This window comes from Lithobates pipiens, unplaced genomic scaffold (assembly GCF_037356315.1).
Source record: "Lithobates pipiens isolate NorthernLeopardFrog02 unplaced genomic scaffold, aLitPip1_a1.2 Scaffold_8, whole genome shotgun sequence".
In the NCBI taxonomy this organism is placed as follows: domain Eukaryota; kingdom Metazoa; phylum Chordata; class Amphibia; order Anura; family Ranidae; genus Lithobates; species Lithobates pipiens.
In genome coordinates this window covers 417,821,022-417,844,251 of record NW_027507903.1, presented here as the reverse complement: position 1 = coordinate 417,844,251, position 23,230 = coordinate 417,821,022, and the positions used below count along the sequence as shown (strand labels likewise).

The following is a 23,230-nucleotide window of genomic DNA, read 5'->3' as shown; positions in this document are numbered from 1 at the left end:
AAAGTGCACTTGGAAGTGCAGTCACTTTAAATCTAATGCCACGTACACGCGACTGGACTTTTTGACAGCAAAGGTCCGACGGAACGAGTCTATCGGACAATTCGATCGTGTGTGTGTGGGCTCCATCGGACCTTTGTTTGCCAAACATCTGGTGGGCTTTAGAAATGGAACATGTTTTAAATTTTCCTGAACTCCGCCGGACCGAGAAATCCGCTCATGTGCATGCTAGTCCGACGGACAAAAACCGACGCTAGGGCAGCTACTGGTTATGAGCTTCCTTATTCTAGTCCGATCATACGCCATCACGTTCAAATCTGTCGGACTTTGGTGTGTGTGTGTGTGGCCAAGTCCGTTCATTTGGAAAGTCCGTCTGAACTCCGCCGAAAGTCCGGACCTAGTGTGGACCTAGTCCAGCAAAGTCCGGTCGTGTGTACGCGGCATAAGGGGTGGATGCTCTGCTGATTTTTATCATCCAATCCAAGCTCAAATGCTGTTTTTTTTTTTTTTTTTTTTTTTTTTTTTATTATTTTCCTTGCATGTCCCCTCGGATCTACAGCGACTTTACTTCCAAGGGCACTTTCAGTGCAAAGTAGAGTTTCCTTTAGTAAATAACTGCCACTGTATGTTTTCCTGCATTCTGGTGCATTCAGTTTAGCAAAAATAGAATTCAGTGCATCCAGGGGCAGATTAGAGCCTGTGAATACTTCTAAACGAGTGTAAACTCCTGTAGACCAGAGAATCTGCTCTGGGACACACCAAGGAGGTGGCAGGATCGCTTCCTAACTGCCTGGTAGCCAGTGCTCTGGTGTGGTGTGTGTTTTTTTTTTTTTTTTTTTTAGCTGCTGTTAATAAACCATAAGGGCTTGGTTATCTGTGTGGCACCCTCTGAAAAGCGTCCTGCAATGGGTTGCTTTTCAGAGGGCACTTTGACAGGCTGTGATGTGTTATATTTCCTTCTCGCTGTCTGTTTTAAGCCCTTAAAACTCACATAACTGTGCTGCAAACCTGTGCTTGGGGAGAGGCCTTATTCCGTTGACCCAACGGGGAGATTATTTTTGCCCCACTGTGTCGCACTGCCTTTGCACCTTAAAGGGGAGCAGATAGGGCAGTAAACCACAGCTCACCCATGTGTTTTTACCCCATCAGACAGGGTTCACACTATAACCCGCTGTGGATCGCACAGGTGCGCTGTGCATCCCTGTTCCCTGTTTCAGGGATGAATCGGGGCCGATTCTATGCCTGAATTTGGCGCTGAAATGGAGCCAATGATGCACAGCGTTTTTGTGCAGTGCGCTCTGCAGCCGCAACAGAGATATGTGAACCGGCTCCATAGGGAGCCAGTCACATTCTCCTGCTATGCAAATTGGATGCGGAAAAATACCCACATCTAATTTGCATAGGCGTGAACAGGACCTTTAAAGTATGAACTTTAAACAGCTCACTGACTCACCTGTTTTGACCATTGCGTGTTTTTTACCCGTCAAAGTAAAAATCCCTTTTAATAAGGAAGTATTCCAAATTTATGTGGAGCAATATGATGGTTTTATTATCAAGGAGGATATCTGATCACATTTTGTAAGAGTGTTTTTCTTGCATTTTAATGGGATGCTCCCAATTTTTTTTTTCCCATATTCAACTGTATGTGTGTGTATTGTGGTCCTGACAGTCAATTAAAAGCTTATTAAGAGGTCTTAAAAAAAAAAAAAAAAGTTTTTAAAGAGGAAGTAAAACCTGATGGGTTTACTTCCTTTTTGTTTCCCTGCAAAGGTAAAGCATAATGGACTACTATACATCGCATAGTAGTCCATTATGTGTCCCTTACTTGACACAGGAGCCTGTGATGTCACTGCTGTCCCCTGTAGTAGGAAGCGTCCATCTTCCGGGTATCTCTGCTCCGGCCACTCCCACGCATGCGCACGGGAGTTGCCACCAACTGCATATCGCCATTAGCAGTGGCATGCTCAGTGCGCCTGAGCACCGCTGTCTACGGCGCATGCGGTGTAGACACCGGTGCCTGTCTTTTTGTAAATATCTCCTAAACCGTGTAGGTTTAGGAGATATTTCTTGGACCTACAGGTAAGCCTTAATCTAGGCTTACTTGTAGGTCAAAGTGGTTTGTAAGAGTTTACAACCACTTTAACTACCTACCACACTACAGAAAAATTGGGACATTGCTGACTTACTGTGTGTGTGTGTGTATAATATATATTTCTTGATCATACATCACGGGACACAGGAGCTTCATTACATAGTGGTTATATAGGCACCTCTGGTGATTGGACACTGGTTGACCCTAATTAAGGAGAATTCCTCCCCTATATAACCCCTCCCATTTGGGAGGCACCTCAGTTTTTTCGCCAGTGTCTAGGTGATGGTCACGTAAAACTTTAGCTCTATGCAGGTCCCTGCGAGGGCCTAAGGGCTACAACAAACCGGATCCATACCTCGGGCCGATATTTGACTCCCAAGATGGTATGGTACCCGGGCCTCGTCTGCCGAAGAAGCGAGGTTTTGCCTGTAAGTCCTCTCCATTGGAAGACTGGGCTCTGGGAAAACCAGACTTGGTGTACTGTTTATACAGAGCGCACGAAAGTTTCTGGCAGAGCTTTCTACATGGCCCAGGTGGGAGGTTCTTCCGAGTAAGAGCCCCAGATATACCTGAAGGTTGGCTAACAATACCCGACGTGATGGGTGAAGGCTGGAATTTGTCTGGTTTAGCAATTCCTGCAGCGGGGACAGGTAAGGGAAGTCATCCTGTATATTTAATATATGAATGGATTTCTTCATTGTGAGTAGTTGTATGTCTTACCTGGTTTCCACCACTAGAGGGAGTAAGAGCAGCCTGATGCATACTTGCATGCCTTTCAATACACACGCTCAAGTGAAAGCCTGTTTCTCCAGCTAACTCGCGTCTCCATTGCAGTCCCTGCCACAAATAAGGTAAACAGGGGTCCCACGCAGTTCAGATGTCCCACGCTGCTCCATTTTGGGTTCTCCTCTCCTCCCCGGATTCCGCGGTCCTCGGGCGCGTGCACGCACGCCGGGCGCGCTCCCGGCCTAATGGAGGAATGGGGGGTGTGGTTGCGAGCCGTGCACGTCAGTGTGCACGGCGCTGTACTGCGCAGGCACCAGGCGGCAGTTTTTAAAGCCCAGAGCGTCAGGGGACTGTATTTGGAGACACAGGAGCTGTGGGCAGTAAGCATCCGTGGGGATTGGATCCAGGCAAACCTTAATACACCTACTCAGCATCAGGTTGTGCAGTTTAAGCATATATTTATTATTGTGAGACTTTAAGCGCAACAGTGATCGCACTTGTACTAGTACCTCTGCTTTGTAGCCTAGTACTATGTCTCCTCGTAAGAGGGTCTCAGGGGGAGGTAATAAGAGCACTGGTAAGTCACCGCCTAGGTCCAGGGGTTCCAAAAGTGCCTGTAAATTACCATCCCCCCCTGCAAGACTGGAGCCAGCCTCTCAAGACGAGTCGGTGCCCCTGTCAGGTTTTGCAGCCTCTCCTAATGTCGCAGCCCCGGTTTATGTCACTGAGGACTCCCTTAGGGCTACATTGGAGGGTTTTGAAGGGAGAATCATGAATTTAATCTCTGCTTCCCTAAAAGATAGCAGGAAAAGGGGTAGCTCCCCTCCCTCTGCTGAAATCCCTCTCTCGGATGGTTCTTCTGAAAATGAGGAGGGATCCCTATCTTTGGATAGGGATCATGAGCAGTCGGACGAGTCAGAGGAAGAGGAGATAGTCCCCTCCTCCCAGGCACTCAGAAAGCAGGTGCAGTATTATACTGAATTGGTGCGTACCACATTCAAAATGCCTGCTGCTGAAGTCGCTACGTCCTCTGTTTCTTCCCTGGGAGTCAGGAAAGCCCCACAGACTGCCTATTCCTTCCCAATTCATCCTTTAATGGATAAATTGATGTATGAGGATTGGGGACATATTGGGGACAGATAAACTGTTTGCTCCTCCCAAAAGATTTTCCATGCATTATCCTGTGGAGGAAAGTTTCACCAAGAAGTGGGGGGTCCCATCTGTCGATGCGGCTGTTTCTTGTGTGAATAAGAACCTAACTTGTCCTTTGGATAATGCGCAGGTATTCAAGGATCCAACTGATAAAAAGCTGGAAACCTTATTAAAAGCCTCCTTTTCCATGGCTGGCACTGTGGTGCAACCTACAGTCGCAGCCGTGGGGTTGTGTCAGTTCCTCAAGGAACAAGTTAAACAGATGCTTGGGCTCCTTCCCAGTGAGGAAGTAGGAAATTATGCAGAATTGCCTCACATCCTGTGTTTCATAATTGATGCGATTTTGGATTCCGTCCAACAAGCATCACGTTTGTCTCTCATGTTGGTTCACATGCGAAGGGCCCTATGGCTAAAGAATTGGGCTGCTGAGCTGTCATGCAAAAAGCATTTGACTGGGTTACCGTTTAAAGGGGAGCATTTGTTTGGGGAAGAATTAGATAAATTCGTCCAAAATATTTCAGGAGGTAAATCTACTCCCCTTCCAGTCAAGAAGAGCAAGCGTCCTCCATTCAGGCGTGCTCTCTCTCCCAAAGCATCAAGCTCTAAACAGTGGCGACGGCCTTCTCAGTCCTCCTCTGCTAGAAAGGCTCAAGGCCGAGCCCAGGGACAGAAAGACTTGGGGGCGAAAGCCTGCCAAGCAGACCCCAAAAACTTCCTTGTGAAGGGGCGCCCCCGCTCGGCAGAGTGGGGGGAAGGCTCCTGCAGTTTGCAGGCGCCTGGCGGGAAGAGATCCAGGACAAGTGGGTGATCTCTTCAGTATCTCTGGGCTACAAGCTAGAGTTTCAGGAGATTCCACCTTCTCGTTTCCTAAGGTCAAGGATCCCCAGGGATCCAATAAAGCAAAAACCGCTATTTCTGGCCTTAGATCAGTTACTATCCCAGGGTGTGATAGTAGAAGTGAGCCCGAAAGATCAGGGTTCGGGGTTTTACTCAAATCTCTTCACCGTTCCAAAACCAAATGGAAGTGTCAGACCTATCCTGGATCTGAGGGACCTAAACCGGTTCTTACACATCCAGACCTTCCGAATGCAGTCAATCTGCACTGTGGTCTCCTCCCTGCAAGGGGGAGAATTCATGGCATCAATAGATATCAAGGATGCATATCTCCATGTGCCAATTTTTCCCGCACACCAAAAATTTCTAAGGTTCGCGGTAGAGCGGCGCCATTTTCAATTTGTGGCCTTGCCGTTCGGGCTTGCTACAGCCCCTCGAGTCTTCACAAAGATTCTGGACCCTCTCTTAGCAATCTTAAGAGCTCAGGGCATAGCCGTCATGGCTTATCTAGACGACTTGCTTCTCATGGAGAAAACTGCAGCGTTCCTAAGTCGCAGCGTCACCAAAACGCTAGAACGCCTAGGTTTGATTATAAACCTAGAAAAGTCGTCCCTACAACCGACTACCAGGTTGGAATACCTAGGTATGATTATCGACACCGCTCAAGGCAGGGTGTTTCTTCCAAGGCTAAGGGCCTTGGCCATTGGAGATCTGGTGCGCCTAATTCTGGGCAGAAGATCTTCCTCCATTCGGTTGTGCATGAGACTATTAGGGAAGATGGTCGCCTCTTTCGAGGCCGTCCCATTCGCCCAGTTCCACTCAAGGCCTTTGCAAGGATGCATCCTTGCGGCTTGGAACAGGAAGCCCCAATCTCTGGATCTTCCTATGCGTCTATCCCCCGGGACACGCAAAAGTCTTGTCTGGTGGTTACAAACCAAGAATTTGCTGAAGGGCAAAACTTTTCTTCCTCTCTCATGGAAGATTATCACAACAGATGCCAGCCTGACAGGCTGGGGAGCTGTATTGGAGGGAACGTGCTCGCAGGGAAATGGTCTGCGACTGAAAGTCTACTGCCCATAAATATCTTGGAGATTCGGGCAGTTTACATGGCACTCATAGAGTGGTCTTACAGACTGCGAGGTTTCCCGGTTCAGGTTCAGTCCGACAATGCCACCGCAGTGGCTTACATCAATCACCAGGGCGGTACCAGAAGTCTGGTGGCCCAAAAGGAGGTGAATCGCATACTTGTCTGGGCAGAAAAGCATGTTCTGTGTCTTTCTGCAGTCTTCATCCCAGGAGTGGAGAATTGGCAGGCGGATTTCTCAGCCGCCAGCAGTTGTGCCCAGGAGAATGGGCTCTGCACCCCGATGTGTTTCAGAACATATGTCACAAGTGGGGTACCCCAGACGTAGATCTGTTTGCGTCCAGGTTCAACAGGAAACTGGACAAGTTTGTGTCAAGGACAAGAGATGCACTTGCTCAGGGGTCAGATGCTCTGACGGTTCCCTGGGATCAGTACAATCTGATCTATGCCTTCCCCCCGAGCCCGCTGCTGTCGCGGTTCCTGGGAAGGGTCAAGAGGGAGACAAAGTCGGTCCTTTTGGTGGCCTCGGCTTGGCCCAGGCGACCATGGTATGCAGAAATCATGAAGTTGGCAGTAGGCAGGCCATGGACCCTCCCTCTCCGGCCAGATCTGCTCTCACAGGGTCCAATCTACCATCCTGCTTTACGCAGTCTGAATTTGACGGTTTGGCTGCTGAGACCCACATTCTGAGAGGCCGTGGCCTTTCGGGGTCAGTCCTTTCTACTCTGGTCAATGCCAGAAAGCCGGCCTCCAGGCTTATTTATTACAAAATCTGGAGGACATATGTTTCCTGGTGTGAACTCAGGAAATGGCATCCTAGAAGGTATGTCATTAACAGAATCTTGGCCTTTCTCCAGTCAGGCCTAGAAATGAATTTGGCCATAAGCACTATCAAAGTGCAGATTTCGGCCCTGTCGGTATTTTTTCAAAAACCGCTTGCATCACATTCCCTGGTAGTGATGGACGAACTTCCGACGGGACGTTTCGCGAACGCGAAATGCGAACGGACCCAAACGTTCGCGAAACCGAACGTTCGCCGCGGGCCCCATTGACTTCAATGGGAGGCGAACTTTGCAAACCTTCATGTCGAATTTGCGGCCACGTGGTAATTATTAGGGGGTAAAACGTAGTCCCACCATCTGGACAATGACATAATACATGTATGAGGTGAATTTGGGATCGATAACTACAAGCATTTTTATTTTATTTGGGAAATTGTTCTAACAATTCAGGACTATGGAGCTAATGAAGGCAATGGAGGAGAGGGAAGGTCAGGGACCAGGGTAGGCAAAGAAGAGGGTGCAGGAGATGATCACCAGCAGCGTGACATACCGGAATGACACATGCACCGTGATAGAGGCATCTGACAGCAGCACCGTAATACAGAGCACTGACAGCAGCACCGTGACATACAGCGCTGACAGCAGCACCGTGACATACAGCGCTGACAGCAGCACCGTGACATACAGCGCTGACAGCAGCACCGTGACATACAGCGCTGACAGCAGCACCGTGACATACAGCGCTGACAGCAGCACCGTGACATACAGCGCTGACAGCAGCACCGTGACATACAGCGCTGACAGCAGCACCGTGACATACAGCGCTGACAGCAGCACCGTGACATACAGCGCTGACAGCAGCACCGTGACATACAGCGCTGACAGCAGCACCGTGACATACAGCGCTGACAGCAGCACCGTGACATACAGCGCTGACAGCAGCACCGTGACATACAGCACTGACAGCAGCACCGTAAGCAGCCCCAGGAGGAAGTCAGCACAGCACAGGGATGGTGTGATCCCCTCATAATAAGAACCCCCAGGAGGAAGTCAGCACAGCACAGGGATAGTGTGATCCCTTCATAATAAGAACCCCCAGGAGGAAGTCAGCACAGCACAGGGATATCATAAGCAGCCCCAGTAGAAATATGACACCGCTCAACCTCTTCAAAGAGGAGGGTAGGGGCATATAGTACGGTGTGCTTTTTTGGGTCAAGGAAGTGAGCCAAATGAATTAAGAAGGTCTGTGTGCTTGATTAAAAAAATAGTTTATAGACATATACATGGTCTACTGGTCACATGTGTTGAATTCCTCCGAGATCCATGCCTCATTCATTTTTAGAAATGTGAGGTAGTTAACACTGTGGTGAGCTAGGCGAGTACGCTTATCGGTCACAATCCCCCCTGCTGCGCTGAACGTCCTTTCGGACAGGACACTGGATGAGGGGCAAGCCAACAGTTCGATTGCAAATTGGGCAAGCTCTGGCCAGAGGTCAAGCCTGCCCACCCAGTAGTCTAGGGGTTCATCACTCCTCAGAGCGTCCACATCGGCCGTTAACCCAATGTAGTCGGACACCTGACGGTCTAGGCGTTCCCTGATGCTGGATCCGGATGACACCTGTCGATGGGTCGGCTGAAAGAATGACCTCATATCCGAAGTCACCAACACATCTTCAAACCGGCCTCTTCTTGCAGGCGCTGTTGGATTGGTACCCGCAAATCCTTCTCTGGGAGTGGGAATTGCTCCTCTGCCAGCGCACGCAAAAGCAGAATGCAGCATTTCTCGAAGCAAGGCCTGGAAGTGCTGCATTCTGACAGCCCTCTGCGACGGCGGTAACATTTCCGCCATTTTGTGTTTGTACCGGGGGTCTAAGTACGTTGCCACCCAGTACTGGTCCTTGACCCTCATGCTTTTTATACGGGGGTCCCTATTAAAACACTGGAGCATGAAGGCCCCCATTTGCACTAAAGTGGAAGCGGTGTGGTGGCCTGGCTCCTGCTCATCATCCAGGATAATGTCGTCCTCTTCATTCTCCTCTCCCCATCCTCGCACAACAGGGATCCCAGAAAGGTTTAAAGCATGCTCTTCTTGCTCCTGCTCATCCGCCCCGGCACCATCCTCCTCTGACTCCTCATCAGACTCCTGTTGTTGACTTGTCTCAGATAGAGTAGCCCCCCCTGGGAATTCATCCAGCATTGCGACTTCCTCATCTTCCCGCTCCTGCTCCTCGACAGCCTGATCAATGACACGACGCAATGCACGCTCCAGAAAGAAGGCATAAGGTACCATGTCACTGATGGCGCCATGGCTGCGACTGACCAGTTTGGTGATCTCCTCAAATGGCCGCAGAAGTCTGCATGTGTCGCGCATGAGCAGCCACTGGCGCGGTGAAAAAAAACCCAGCTCCCCAGAACCGTTTCTTTCGCAGAGTTCATACAGGTAGACGTTAACTGCACGTTTCTGCTGGAGCAGCCTATCAAGCATATAGAAGGTTGAGTTCCATCGCGTCGGGCAATCGCAAATAAGACGTCTGACCGGCAGATGGTGTCGCCGCTGAATGTCAGCAAGGCGAGCCATGGCCGTGTAAGATCTTCTGAAATGGGCCGAGATTTTCCTTGCCTGCCGCAAGATGTCCTGGACCCCAGGGTATTTGACAAGGAATCGCTGCACGACCAAGTTTAAGACGTGTGCCATGCACGGCACGTGCGTGATTTTGCCCTGTTTCAATGCGCTAAGCAGATTGGCACCGTTGTCACACACCACTTTACCAACTGTCAAATTGAGCGGTGTTAGCCACTCATCTGCCTGTGAACGCAAAGCTGAAAGGAGTGCCGGGCCAGTGTGGCTCTTTGCTTCCAGGCACAACAGACGCAGCACGGCATGGCAACATCTCACCTGGCATGTGGAATAGGTTCTGGGGAGCTTGGGCGGTGCAGCGGAAGAGACGCTAGCAGCGGAAAAGGAGGAGGCAGCTGAGGAGGAGAGGGAGGAGGATGGAGTAGGAGGAGGAGAAGAAGAGTCAGGCCTGCATGCAATCCGTGGCGGTAAAACCAAATCTACACGGGTGCCACGGGTTACATGCTTGACGGCCGTCAGAAGGTTCACCCAGTGGGCAGTAAAACTGATATACCTTCCCTGCCCGTGTTTGCTAGACCACGTGTCTGTGGTCAGATGTATCTTGGCACCGACACTGTGTGCCAGAGATACATTCACTTGCCGCTGAACATGGCCATATAGCTCTGGGATGCCCTTCTCTGAGAAATACTTCCTTCCTGGGACCTTCCATTGTGGTGTTCCAATGGCCACAAATTTGCGAAAGGCCTCCGAGTCCACCAGTTTATATGGCAGTAGTTGGCGGGCTATGAGTTCTGACAAGCCAGCCGCCAACCGTTGGGCAAGAGGGTTATCCGGCGTCATCATTTTTTTACGCTCAAACATTAGGCCCACGGAAGCCTGCCTTTTTGCAGAAAAATGTGAGCTTGGCGTGATGGAAGGTGGAGTGGAGGACAATTGTGAGGAGAGAGGAGAAGGAGAAGTAGAAGACGAGGCTGGACGGTGAGAGCCTGCAGTGTGGCTTTGTGTGTTCCGTTGCTCCCACTGGGCTCGGTGATGGCTGCTCATGTGCCTTCTTAAGGCGGTCGTCCCTAGGTGAGTATTGGGCTTACCGCGACTAACGCGTTGACTGCAAAGATTGCAGATGGCAACGCTATTGTCAGCAGCGGACACGTTAAAAAAAGCCCACACTGCGGAGCCATGTGCCGGTGTCCTGGGAGCGCCAGATGTGACCGTACATGGTCGATGACTCGCTCCTGATACATTTGCAGTCTGCTTTGTCCCTGCTGTGCAATGTAAGTCATTGCTGCTTCTCCTCCCTATCTGCTGGTCCATATCTCCCTCTGAACTCCCCTCCTCTTCCTCTCTTGTGGGCACCCACGTGACATCACTAGACACGTCATCATCAACGTCACCTTCCCCACCGCTATAAGTAGAGATCTCGGAGTAGGCAGCAACACCGGGGACCAACCTCCTCCTTGGGCTGATCTGGGTACTGGCGTCAGACTGCTGAGTAGCGCTTGTTGCTACCTCCTCTTCCTGATCCAATACCAAGAGTGGCTGCGCATCAGAAATGTCCTCTTGATATGGATCGGAAAATAATTCCAGTGACTCAAGCGGAAGGTATGTGGTGGTGGTGGTGGTGGTCGTGTTGTTGGTGGTAGTGTCTTTGGGGGTGCACATAGCAGAGAGTGAAGAAGAGGGTGCAGATCGAGAGGATGAGGAGGGTGCAGAAGAGTAAGGCTGAGCGAGCCACTCAACCAAGTCTGGTGCATCCTTTAAAGTAATTGAACGCACCTTCTGCAACTTCCCACTTTGGCTCAAGCCTGTTGCTCCTGCCCTACCCCTACCACCCCTGCGGAAGGGCCTGCCTCTTCCTCTGCCTGTCATTTTTTAAATGACCCTGTGACAAAACTCTTAGTCCCTATACCGATGAAGGACTGCTGCAGTATAGGGCAGCGGTCAGCAGTGGTGCACGTCAACCCTATCTATTGTGGACCGATAGCGGTCCTTACAGAACAGCAGACTGTACCGCACTCAAGCCTATGTACCGTAGCACCCTATACCAAGTTACCAGTCCTTATAAGAACTTTTGTGGACCAAGCAGGTTGTGTATTAGTGTTTAGCAGACTGTACGTCAGTCCCTATACCGCTGAAGGACTGCTGCAGTATAGGGCAGCGGTCAGCAGTGGTGCACGTCAACCCTATCTATTGTGGACCGATAGCGGTCCTTACAGAACAGCAGACTGTACCGCACTCAAGCCTATGTACCGTAGCACCCTATACCAAGTTACCAGTCCTTATAAGAACTTTTGTGGACCAAGCAGGTTGTGTATTAGTGTTTAGCAGACTGTACGTCAGTCCCTATACCGCTGAAGGACTGCTGCAGTATAGGGCAGCGGTCAGCAGTGGTGCACGTCAACCCTATCTATTGTGGACCGATAGCGGTCCTTACAGAACAGCAGACTGTACCGCACTCAAGCCTATGTACCGTAGCACCCTATACCAAGTTACCAGTCCTTATAAGAACTTTTGTGGAACAAGCAGGTTGTGTGTTAGTGATTAGCAGACTGTACGTCAGTCCCTATACCGCTGAAGGACTGCTGCAGTATAGGTGAGCGGTCAGCAGTGGTGCACGTCAACCCTATCTATTGTGGACCGATAGCGGTCCTTACAGAACAGCAGACTGTACCGCACTCAAGCCTATGTACCGTAGCACCCTATACCAAGTTACCAGTCCTTATAAGAACTTTTGTGGAACAAGTGAGTTGTGAATGTTTAGCAGACTGCAGCAGAAGGGCAGCAGTCAAGTATAATATCCTTTCTATATTTGGAAGAAAGAATATTATACATGTACAAGCCTATTACTGTACCACTGATACCAGTCCTGAAAAGAACCTTTGTGGAACTAATAATAACAGCAAGTCTTTAAAATTACCCTCACTGCCTGACAACACTGCTTCCTTCCTGTCCCTATACAAATTGGCAAAAAAAGAGAACGATTAGTGGTTACTGGAACAGCTCTTTTGTGGACCTTGATAGTAACAGCTAATGATGATGATGATGATGATGATGATGAAAGACTAATCTGGCTGTCCCTGTAGCATACACCGTCCTTTCCCTTTCTCTAAACTAACAAAAGACACTCAGGCTGCTGCAAGAATCAGCAGCACAGCAAACCTATCAACACCTAACACCTATACCAGTCCTGAAAAGAACTTTTGTGTACCAAATAGCTAGTGGTTTATCTCTCCCTACTCCACACAGGAACCTGTCCCTATCGTAACAGAAGAAAGAATGTAAAATGGCCACCGGATCGGGTGTATTTATAGGTTAGGGGGAATGTACAAGTGTCCATGTGCTGTCATGTCTCAATTGGCTGTCCTGTATCACATGATAAACGTGTCACCAAAGGTTAAAGTTCTTGTATACATTAAACACGTAAGTCCGCCGCGGCGAACGACGGAAAAAGGCGTTCGAACGTGCGGACCGCGAATGTCGGAAATTCGCCGCGAAACGACCGCCGGGCGAACCGTTCGGCCATCACTATTCCCTGGTACGGGCTTTTATCCAGGGGGCTATGCGGACAAAACCGCCAGTTAAACCTCCGGTATGCCCATGGGATCTGAATTTGGTTCTCTCGGCCTTACAGGGGCAACCATTTGAACCTTTGCATCTGGCTTCTTTAGCTCTCCTGACTAAAAAGCTGGTCTTCTTAGTAGCCGTATCTATGGCTAGAAGAGTATCAGAGTTGGCAGCTCTTTCCAGTAAAGAGCCGTATTTAATTATCCATAAGGACCGGGTGGTCATGCGTCCCAACAGGTCCTTTCTACCTAAGGTGGTTTCGGGTTTCCATTTGAACCAGGATGTAATCCTACCATCCTTTTTTCCGGACCCTCAGTCCACAGAGGAAGAGTCTTTACACACTTTGGATGTGGTTAGAGCAATCAGTGTTTATCTTCAAGCAACTTCTCAGATAAGGAAAACTGATTGTTTATTTATTCTGCCGGAAGGCCCTAGAAAGGGCCAGGCAGCGTCAAAGCCCACTCTCTCAAGGTGGATCAGACAAGTTATTTCTCAGGCCTATGGCTTAAAGGGGAAGATTCCTCCTTTTCAGGTGAAAGCGCACTCTACTAGGGCTGTTAGTGCTTCTTGGGCAGTGCATCACCAGGCCTCCCTGGCTCAGATCTGTAAGGCTGCGACTTGGTCATCAGTCCACACATTCACCAGATTCTATCAGGTGGATGTCAGAGGGCAAGAGGATATCGCCTTCGGGCGCAGTGTACTGCAGGCTGCAGTTTAGGTCCTCAGGTCCCTGGCGGTCTATATTTATGATCTGTGTCTCCCTCCCCCTCAATCTGAGCATTGCTATGGGAAATCCCACTATGTAATGAAGCTCCTGTGTCCTGTGATGTATGATCAAGAAAATGGGATTTTTATATACAGCTTACCTGTAAAATCCTTTTCTTGAGAGTACATCACGGGACACAGGGCTCCCGCCCCTCTTGGGTTTTACGTGGTTTCTTATTGCTTTGCTACAAAACTGAGGTGCCTCCCAAATGGGAGGGGTTATATAGGGGAGGAATTCTCCTTTAATTAGGGTCAACCAGTGTCCAATCACCAGAGGTGCCTATATAATCACTATGTAATGAAGCTCCTGTGTCCCGTGATGTACTCTCAAGAAAAGGATTTTACAGGTAAGCTGTATATAAAAATCCCATTTTATTGCACAGTATCTCACAAGTGAGTATACCAAGTTTTTGTAACTATTTTATTATATGATTTTTTTAAATGTGACAACTAAGGATGAGCTCCGGCGTGTTCGCACAGCCCATGTGCAGAGCCCGCCAGGAAGTCGGTGCTGTGCTAATTACAGGCAGTAAGACATTGTCCCAATGCGTGGCTGCAGAAATCGTGAAATGTCTCACTGCCTGTGATCAGCGCAGTGCCGACTTCCTGGTGGGCTGTGCAAACATGCCAGAGCTCATCCTTGGTGACAACACTGAAGAAATGACACTTTGCTACAATGTAAAGTAGTGAGTGTATAACAGTGTAAACTTGCTGTCCCCTCAAAATAACTCAACACACAGCCAATAATGTCTAAACCTCTGGCAAACAAAAGTGAGTACACCCCTAAGTAAAATGTCCAAACTGGGCCCAAAGTGTCAATATTTTGTGTGGCCACCATTATTTTCCAGCACTGCCTTAACCCTCTTGGGCATGGAGTTCACCAGAGCTTCACAGGTAGCCACTGGAATCCTCTTTCACTCCTCCATGATGACATCACTGAGCTTGTGGATGTTAGAGACCTTCAACTCCTCCGCTTTGTTTGCAGATGCCCCACAGATGCTTAATAGGGTTTAGGTCTAGAGAAATGCTTGTCCAGTCCATCACTTTTAGCAAGGCAGTGGTTGTCTTGGAGGTGTTTTTTGGGGTCGTTATAATGTTGGTATACCGCCTTGCGGCCCAGTCTCCGAAGGGAGGGGCTCATGCTCCGGCTTCAGTAAGTACAAGTACATGTTGGCATTCATGGTTCCCTCAATGAACTGTAGCTCCCCAGTGTCGGCAGCACTTATTCAGCGCCAGACCATGACACTCCCACCACCATGCTTGACTGTAGGCAAGACACACTTGTCTTTGTACTCCTCACCTGGTTGCTGCCACACAAACTTATTTGGTTCAGATGGTGTCAAGCGTATCTTGGTCTCATCAAACCACAGGACACGGTTCCAGTAATCCATGTCCTTAGTCTGCTTGTCTTCAGCAAACTGTTTGTGGGCCGACTTGTGCATCATCTTTGGAAGAGGCTTCCTTCTGGGACGACAGCCATGCAGATCAATTTGATGCAGTGTGCGACATATGGTCTAAGCACTGACAGGCTGACTACCCACCCCTTCAACCTCTGCACTCATACGTCTATTTCCCAAAAACAACCTCTGGATATGATGCTGAGCACTTGCACTCAACTTCTTTGGTCAACCATGGCGAGGCCTGTTCTGAGTGGAACCTGTCCTGGTAAACCGCTGTATGGCCTTGGCCACGTGCTGCAGCTAAGTTTCAGGGTCTTGGCAATCTTCTTATAGCCTAGGCCAGTAATGGCAAACCTTGGCACCCCATATGTTTTGGAACTAAATTTACCATGTTTATCTACATTGCAGAGTGCATGAGCATCATGGGAAATGTAGTTCCAAAACACCTGGGGTGCCAAGATTCGCCATCCTTTGCCTAGGCCATCTTTAAATACAGCAACAATTCTTCTACCTTTTTTGATACTCAGAGTTCTTTGCCATGAGGTGCCATGTTAAACTTCCAGTGACCAGTATGAGAGAGTGAGACCGATTTAACACATGACACCAGGTGCGGAAAATGTCTAATTCAGCCCAATTTGGACATTTTCACTTAGGTGTGTGTGCTCACTTTTGTTGCCAGCAGTTTAGACATTAATGGCTGTGTTTTGTTATTTTGAGGGGACAGCAAATTTACACTGTTATACAAGCTGTACACTCTCACTACTTTACATTGACGCAAAGTGTAATTTTTTCAGTGTTGTCGCATGAAAAGATATAATAAAATATTTACAAAAAATGTGAGTGGTGTACTTTTGTGAGATACTGTACATACATGTTCCCAGGGCTAATTCCGTCTTCAGTGATGATTAATTCAATAATCCTGAATAAGATGGTAGTTCAGGCTTTTCAAAACTTCACTGAATACATGTTTGTTGACGGAAGAAACCTAGTTCAATCCATATCCGAAAAAATTAACCAATGTAGATATCCACAAACTCTTGGTGATTCAAGCGAAATGCGTTCACGCCATTCCCAGGCTCTGGAGATACTGTGCATGCTCTACCATCCTCCCTGCTTATCTCTTTTTCAAAGTCAAAAGGGTAGAGTTGCAGTATGTTATCAGATAAAACTGTCATAGGAAAGCATTACGGGGGTACGATGGTCCCCATTTTCACTGTGCAATGTTGCTAGCTATTTAACCTCAATACCACAGAGTGCTGTTATCATGGCACATTATTGTGCCATTAAGTGAATATCGGTCATTATTATCCATCACAGTCATAGATTCATAAGTTCACTGGCTATGATCGTGCTTGTTCACGCTTCTCCATGGGCTGAATTTACTAATGCTAGACCATCATAGTGTCTCCATACTGGATGAAAGACATTTGTGATAATGCAGGTTGTCATTACTGATCTCCTTCTGCAAATGCTAGTTTTCTGGTTGCAGTGGCTGGTTGCGTCACTGACCTAGAACAAGCCTGTAGCAAGTGAACTTTGTTCCATTGCAGTAAATTGCTAAAAGGCACTGGGTCAACATGACTGCTAGCTTAGACAACTAGCTTTTTTAGAAAGGCCGTTGGAAATGACAGTTTTTATATTGCATAGTAAAGCTTCCATTTCATGTATTTTGCTGCATGAAAATGCATTTCAAGCAGAAATTGCATTCTTTCCTATGTGGCTGCACCGCATTTACATTAGGGACTGCATGTTACTTTTTTTCGGAAAGGGAAAAAGCCTAGTCGCACCTACAAGTTTTCTTTTCTTTTCTTTCCATTACCTGGCTGTAATTCACTTTTTGGCCTAGGGAGACAACTTTTACTAACCATTAGGGTTGTCACCTCCTCCCTTTATACCCAAACACCAGGGCCGTCTTTAAGGCAGGGCAAAGGCCCTGGGGCCCCATCATTGTTTGGGGCCCAAAGATTCCCTTGAAGTTTTAGTCCCATCCTGTGTCCCGATATCTCAGTATGAAGTGCTGCTACTATTGCTTCCCATCTTTGCCCCATTGTTGTCTGCAGATGACTCGCCTCCAGACCCTGTGTTTGCATGTAAATAGCTGTGGATCGGCTGCATTCATATGTATTTTATTCCTGCCTGCAACTGTGGCCATTAAGCCTAACATCAGCCTGTTCTGCAAAGGTAAACAAATTGGTGGGGAGGGGGGTGGGGGGGTTTAAGCTCTAGCAACCAGTCAGTAATGATGCACTGTAACCTCTGGCAACCGATCGCAATCACTGCCTGATCTGATTCAGTAAACTGATTTTGAGTCTAACTGCTATTTATTGTATGTCTCAGAGCAGGTGGAGAGCGAAATTGCATGGGGGTGGGGGGGGGGCCCAAGAAAATGTTTGCCCAAGGTCCAATCAGTATTAAAGACGGCCCTGCCAAACACATATGAATTACACAGGTTCTGAGGATAATTTTTTTTTTTTTTTTTTTTTTTTTTTTTTTTTACTTTTATATCTTTTATTTTGTTTTCACAAGTACAAAAAAACACATGTATATCATGCTTCTTTTTACAATATTTAACAGCAAAAATTGTGTAGGGAACGTATGCACTCCCTCTTCTTAAGCAATTTATTTATTATTTACACCTCGTGCACCTTTTACATATCTTCCTCCCTATTGCACCCATTCTACTAACCTAGCATGCCTCTCTTCCATACATCCATTTCATCCACTATTCGCCTCTTTGTTCATCACTTAACAAGGTACTTATCCCTAATCCCATATCTTTTGTTCTTCCACTTTTCCTTTTTTTTTTCATTCCACATTTTCCAAATCCCCTCAAACTTGTTGAGGCTACCCCGCTTGATGTATTGTGTCCTTTTCCCTAATTATTGCCATCTCCATATTCTGTTTCCATTCCCTACTGGACGGAGGGGCCGGTGCCTGCCACCTCTGGGCAATAAGTTTCCTGGCCTGGAAGAGGCATCTAAGAATTGCTAAGTAGGTACCCTTGGGTCTCCCCTCACCCTCTATCCACCCCAGGAGACACAAAATGGGGTCCACATCCATGTACACTCCAAACACCTGGACAATAGTAGCCACCACCTCCCTCCAGTAACAAAATAGTTTGGGGCATCTCCAAAACATGTGGATAAGATCTCCCCCCACCCCCGTTCTGCCACATCTTGGACATGTATCATCTTGTCTCCGAACAAATCGTGTAATAATTTCTATATAATAAAAACAGATTTGACATCTTCTGGGGTGGGGAGAGTGATACCCACAGAGCAAGTTCTGAGGATAATTTAATGCAGATAAGGTACCAAGTGAGTTTAATTACCACCTTAATCAGTCACAGAACCTGTGTAATTAATACGTGTTTAGGTTTAAAGGGATGAGGTGGCAACCCTACTAACCATACTGTGTCTATGGCAAAACAGCATTGTCACCCTAGCGCAAAAGCGATTGGTTTACCAAAATTGGTAAATGCAAAATCTGGTAGACTGATCAAAATTTGTTTTCTTCAGCAGGAATTTGCTGAATTTCAATCTATGTATGGGCAAGCTGGTTGTATTGAAGTTGATCTAACAATCGACTTCAGTACAACCAGCCTGTCAAGTTTATTTTTCCATTTTGATCATTGCTGGCAGCTATAGCCACAAGAAACCTCCCGCTGTCAGAATACAATAGCGCAGTGGAAGGGATTCCCCTATTCACACTGACTGTGGTTATGTGCTACACCTTTATGATGCACAGCCATGTCATTAATTCACAGTGATCTGTGAATGAATAAACTACAAGTCCCATCATCTACTGCGGCAGATGGCCTTGTAGTTTTAATAGGCTAGGCGAGTGCTGATCAGTGTACTTGTAGTCCATTCATACATCCTCCAGCTTTCATATTGGCAGGAAGCTAGGGAAAGAGTCTGCAGGAGCCTGACATTGCACCCATGATCCACTGATCACTGGTACAATACTTTGTAGGCTCCCGTAGAAAGAAATAAGTGCACCTTTTTTTTTTTTTTTTTTTTTTTTTTTTTTTTTTTTTTAAAGATGATTTCAGTCTTTAGTCTTGTTCTGGGCCAGAGTCCAGGCCCCAGTTGGGATAAATACACAATTACTGTTCAGTATCCTGGCACAGGTCATGTGTTTAATTAAGCTTAACACATTTTTTTCACATTTTGGAATATCTTGTAGGCTTCAGACATTTAAAATATAAGTCCAGCAGCACTGCTGTAATTGGCAACAGCGATCCTAGACCATATGATAACCTGCCTTTTACCTGTTTGTACAAACCTGAAAACTTTAATTCCGGGTTCACACTGTAACCCGCTGCGGACCGCACAGTAGCACTGTGCATCCCTGTTCCCGGTTTTGGGGATGAATTTGGGCCGATTCTATGCCTGAATTCAGCCCTGAAATGGAGCCAAAGACGCACAGCATTTTTGTGCAGTGCGCTCCGCAGCCGCAACGGAGATATGTGAACCGGCTCCATAGGGACCCAGTCACATTCTCCTGCAATGCGAATTGGATGTGGAGAAATTCACATAGGTTTGAACCTGGCCTCGGCACCTTTTCACACAGGCACCTCCACTAAGCGGAATCTGTTTGCTCAGTGGGAGATCTCTCTGCTGATCTCTGCTCACCCCTGCTGAGCAGGCAGATGACAGTTCTGTGTTTTGCTCCACGATGCAGAGTGGATACGGACACAGGACAATCAAAAGGAAACAGACTTCCTGTCCGTTTCCATCTGATCCGCTGGATGAATGGCAAATAAGACCACCATCTGTCTGTTTTTGGTGGACAGGATGGCAGCAGATGTGTCTGCTGACATCTGCCACACCATAGAAGAGACTGGCGGGTCCAACAGGCTGACCTGATCTGACAGCACGTGTGAAAAAGTGCTTTAACCAGAATATTTTTTGTGCCTCAAAGGAATCTGAGCATGGACTAAGGCTGGGCTCACACTAGTGCAAATTTCCTCACATTCAATTCGCATAGCAGGAGAATGTGACCGGCTCACAATGGAGCCGCTTCATGCATCTCCACAATGGCTTCGGTGCGAATTGCACAGGAGACCTGGTGCATCTTTTCATCCGTTTTATAGGTCTGAATTCAGCCCAAAATTAAATTCCACATACCTGATGTCACATACAGACTCAGTGAAATGGCAGTTAGTCGAGTGAAAGATTATACATCTCATTCAGGTTAGGTCATGCATGTTTCGGTTACAGTAGCTTTGCACAACAAATATCTTTCTCAAACCATGTAGTCTGAATTGTCAGACTCTAGGGATTGAGCGTCTGAGCACTCTGTGAAAATTACCATTTCAAAAATTAAGTCGAGCCAATCATATGTAGATAAGAGCAAATACAAAACGGAATAGAATAAAATAAAATGCTCGTCACTTCTATAAGTTATAAAATCAAGAAGGTACTTTTGAGTGTGCTTTATGTCTCCTATACCATTCAGTCCAGGGTTTCCATACAGATGTCGCTGACGAGAGACTGTTTTGTTTACTCTCAAACATTAGTTCATATGTAGAGTGAAATGTGAGTGGTAAGTATCACCTCCCGTACGGAAGGAGCTACTCGATCCTTCTAGTGGCGGGTCAGTGCCAATCTAGCACTCATTAAAACATGGGAGATTACCGTTCTGTATTCTCTGATCAGTTCCTTAATGGTTAAGGAGAGGAGAGCTAGTTCTGGGGATGGGGTTATCCGCTCACCAGAGAGCTGTTCACGTATCCGAAAGACTCCTCTCCAATAACCATGAATCACCAGACAGGACCAAAGTATGTGGTATAAAGTTCCCACTTCCTTACAATGTCTCCAGCATAGTGCAGAAGACTGAGGTGCGAATCTCGCTATCTTATACGGAGTTAGATACCACTTAAGTGCTACTTTCTGGGATAGTTCCCACAAACCAACACTCTTGGTGGAGGAGTAAGTTATTCTAAAGGCTTTCAACCATTGCTCCGGAGGGAAGGTAGTCACCATATCTCCTTCCCAGGAGGACATTGTCAAGGATTTTGTAAATACAGTTTTATTTCTGAGCATTCCATAAAAAAGGGATATGCCCCTGATTTTAGGATTAGTGCTTAAATAATATTGCGATAGGTTCCATGGAATGGAAACATGGGTGGTAGGATTCGCTCAGAGAAAATGGTTGATGCGTATATAAGTGTAAAATTCCTGCGCTGTTAGGCCGTATTCTATTTGGAGAGATCAAAAGGTCTTTAGGTTTGGTCCAATCATTAGGTCATCCACTACGCTAATCCCCTTGGCCGCCCATTCCGTTATGTTTAAGTCTGGTATAAGCCCAGTCAGGCTCTGCAAGGGCATTTGTAGATTTACAAGCTTGGTCTGTTGGAAAGAGGGGTGTATAAGTACGTCACATGCACTTAATGAGGCTGCTATCATAGGGGATAGGGTTTTTTTTTTTTTTTAAAGTAAGTAATAAAGGTTGCGGCCAGGAAGTTGTGCACTCTCTCTGTCCATCTATGACTCGTGGGAGATTTGAACCATGCCTTAAGTTGAGTCAGTAAAGTGCCCAAATAGTAGTCTTTTAAATTTATCATACCCACACCTCCCATATTCCTGGGTGGTATCAGACGGGCGTAGGCACACATCTCGCCCTTTTCCCTTGCCAGATATAACAGTTGATGATAGAATGGGCTTTAAGGAAAAAAAGTGTTAGGCAAGGGTATTGGTAAGGTCCTAAATAAGTAGATTAACTGTGGCAGTATAGTCATTTTAAAAGCTACCAGTCCGTGAGAGTTCAACCCGTGCCAGGTCTCGTAGTTTAGTTGATAGCTTGTCTAAAAAAAGGGTAGAGTTAGAACCATAAAGGTCACTTAGATTAGGTATCAAAGTGATGCCGAGGTACTTTATGCCTGATGTTTCCCAGGTGTACGGATATTCAGTCGCTAGCTTCTGTCTTACTTCTAAAGGTACATTCAGGCCTAGTATATAGGACTTTTGATTCATTCACTTTATAAAATGATAGTTTACTGAACCACTGCAATGTGTGATGTACCAAAGCCAGGGAGTTCTCCACATCTATGATCATCATGATAACATCATCAGTGAAAAGGCTGATGATGTGGGCGGAATTATTCAGTTCAACTCCCGAGATGTGTGGATGAGTACGAATGCAACATGCCAAGGGCTCCATCATTAGTTTAAAAAGCAGTGGTGATAGAGAGCAGCCCTGGCGGGTCTCATTCATAATGTTAAAGGAATTGGAGAGAGCTCCCGTCGTTAGGACCTGAGCCGAGGGACTGTTGTAAAGCACCATAATCGCCGAAAAGATAGGGCCAGCAAAGCCAAACACAGTGAGGGTGCTAGCTAAGTACCCCCAATGTATGCGGTCAAACTCCCTCTCCGCGTCCAATGCTAGGAGCAGAGAAGGCATTCCCCCCCCCACATTCACACCGTGGATGCTGTTGATCAGGCGCCTGGTGGTGTCTGTTGTTTGCCTACCCTTCATGAACCCCGACTGGTCTGGGTGAATTAGACCCGGGAGGATATATGTCAGTCGTGTCGCTATCAATTTGGCATAAAGCTTTACGTCGTTATTAAGTAGTGAAATGGGTCTAAAGTTTTGCGGGCTGGTCGGGTCCTTCCCTGGCTTGGGTATAGTCACTATTAACGCTTTAACCACTTGCTTACTGGGCACTTAAACCCCCCTCATGCCCAGACCAATTTTCAGCTTTCAGCGCTGATGCACTTTGAATGACAATTGCGCGGGCATACAACACTGTACCCAAATGAAATTTTTATCATTTTTTTTCCCACAAATAGAGCTTTCTTTTGGTGGTATTTAATTACAGCTGGGAGTTTTATTTTTTGCTAAACAAAAAAAAAAAAATGCAAAAAAAAAAAAATCATGTTTAACCACTTCAATACCGGGCACTTAAACACCTTCCTGCCCAGACCAATTTTGAGCTTTCAGCGCTGTCGCACTTTGAATGACAATTGCGCGGTCATGCTACACTGTACCCAAATGAAATTTGTATCATTTTTTTTCCCACAAATAGAGCTTTCTTTTGGTGGTATTTGATCACCTCTACGGTTTTTATTTTTTGCTAAACAAATAAAAAAAATAGCGAAAATTTGGAAAAAAAAATGTTTTTTTTTTTTGTTTCAGTTTCAAAACTTTGCAAATAAGTAAGTTTTTTTCTCCTTCACTGATGGGCACTGATGGGCACCGATGAGGTGGCACCAATGAAGTGGCACTGAGGTGGCATTGATGTGGCACTGATAT

The 23,230-nt window shown here is 47.0% G+C and overlaps 1 protein-coding gene across 1 annotated transcript in view; it reads left to right on the top strand.

Moving 5' to 3' along the window:
* LOC143964469 (START domain-containing protein 10-like) overlaps nucleotides 1-23,230 on the top strand; it is a 204,790-nt gene that overhangs the window by 1,703 nt on the left and 179,857 nt on the right. The gene's annotated exons all lie outside the window — the stretch shown is intronic.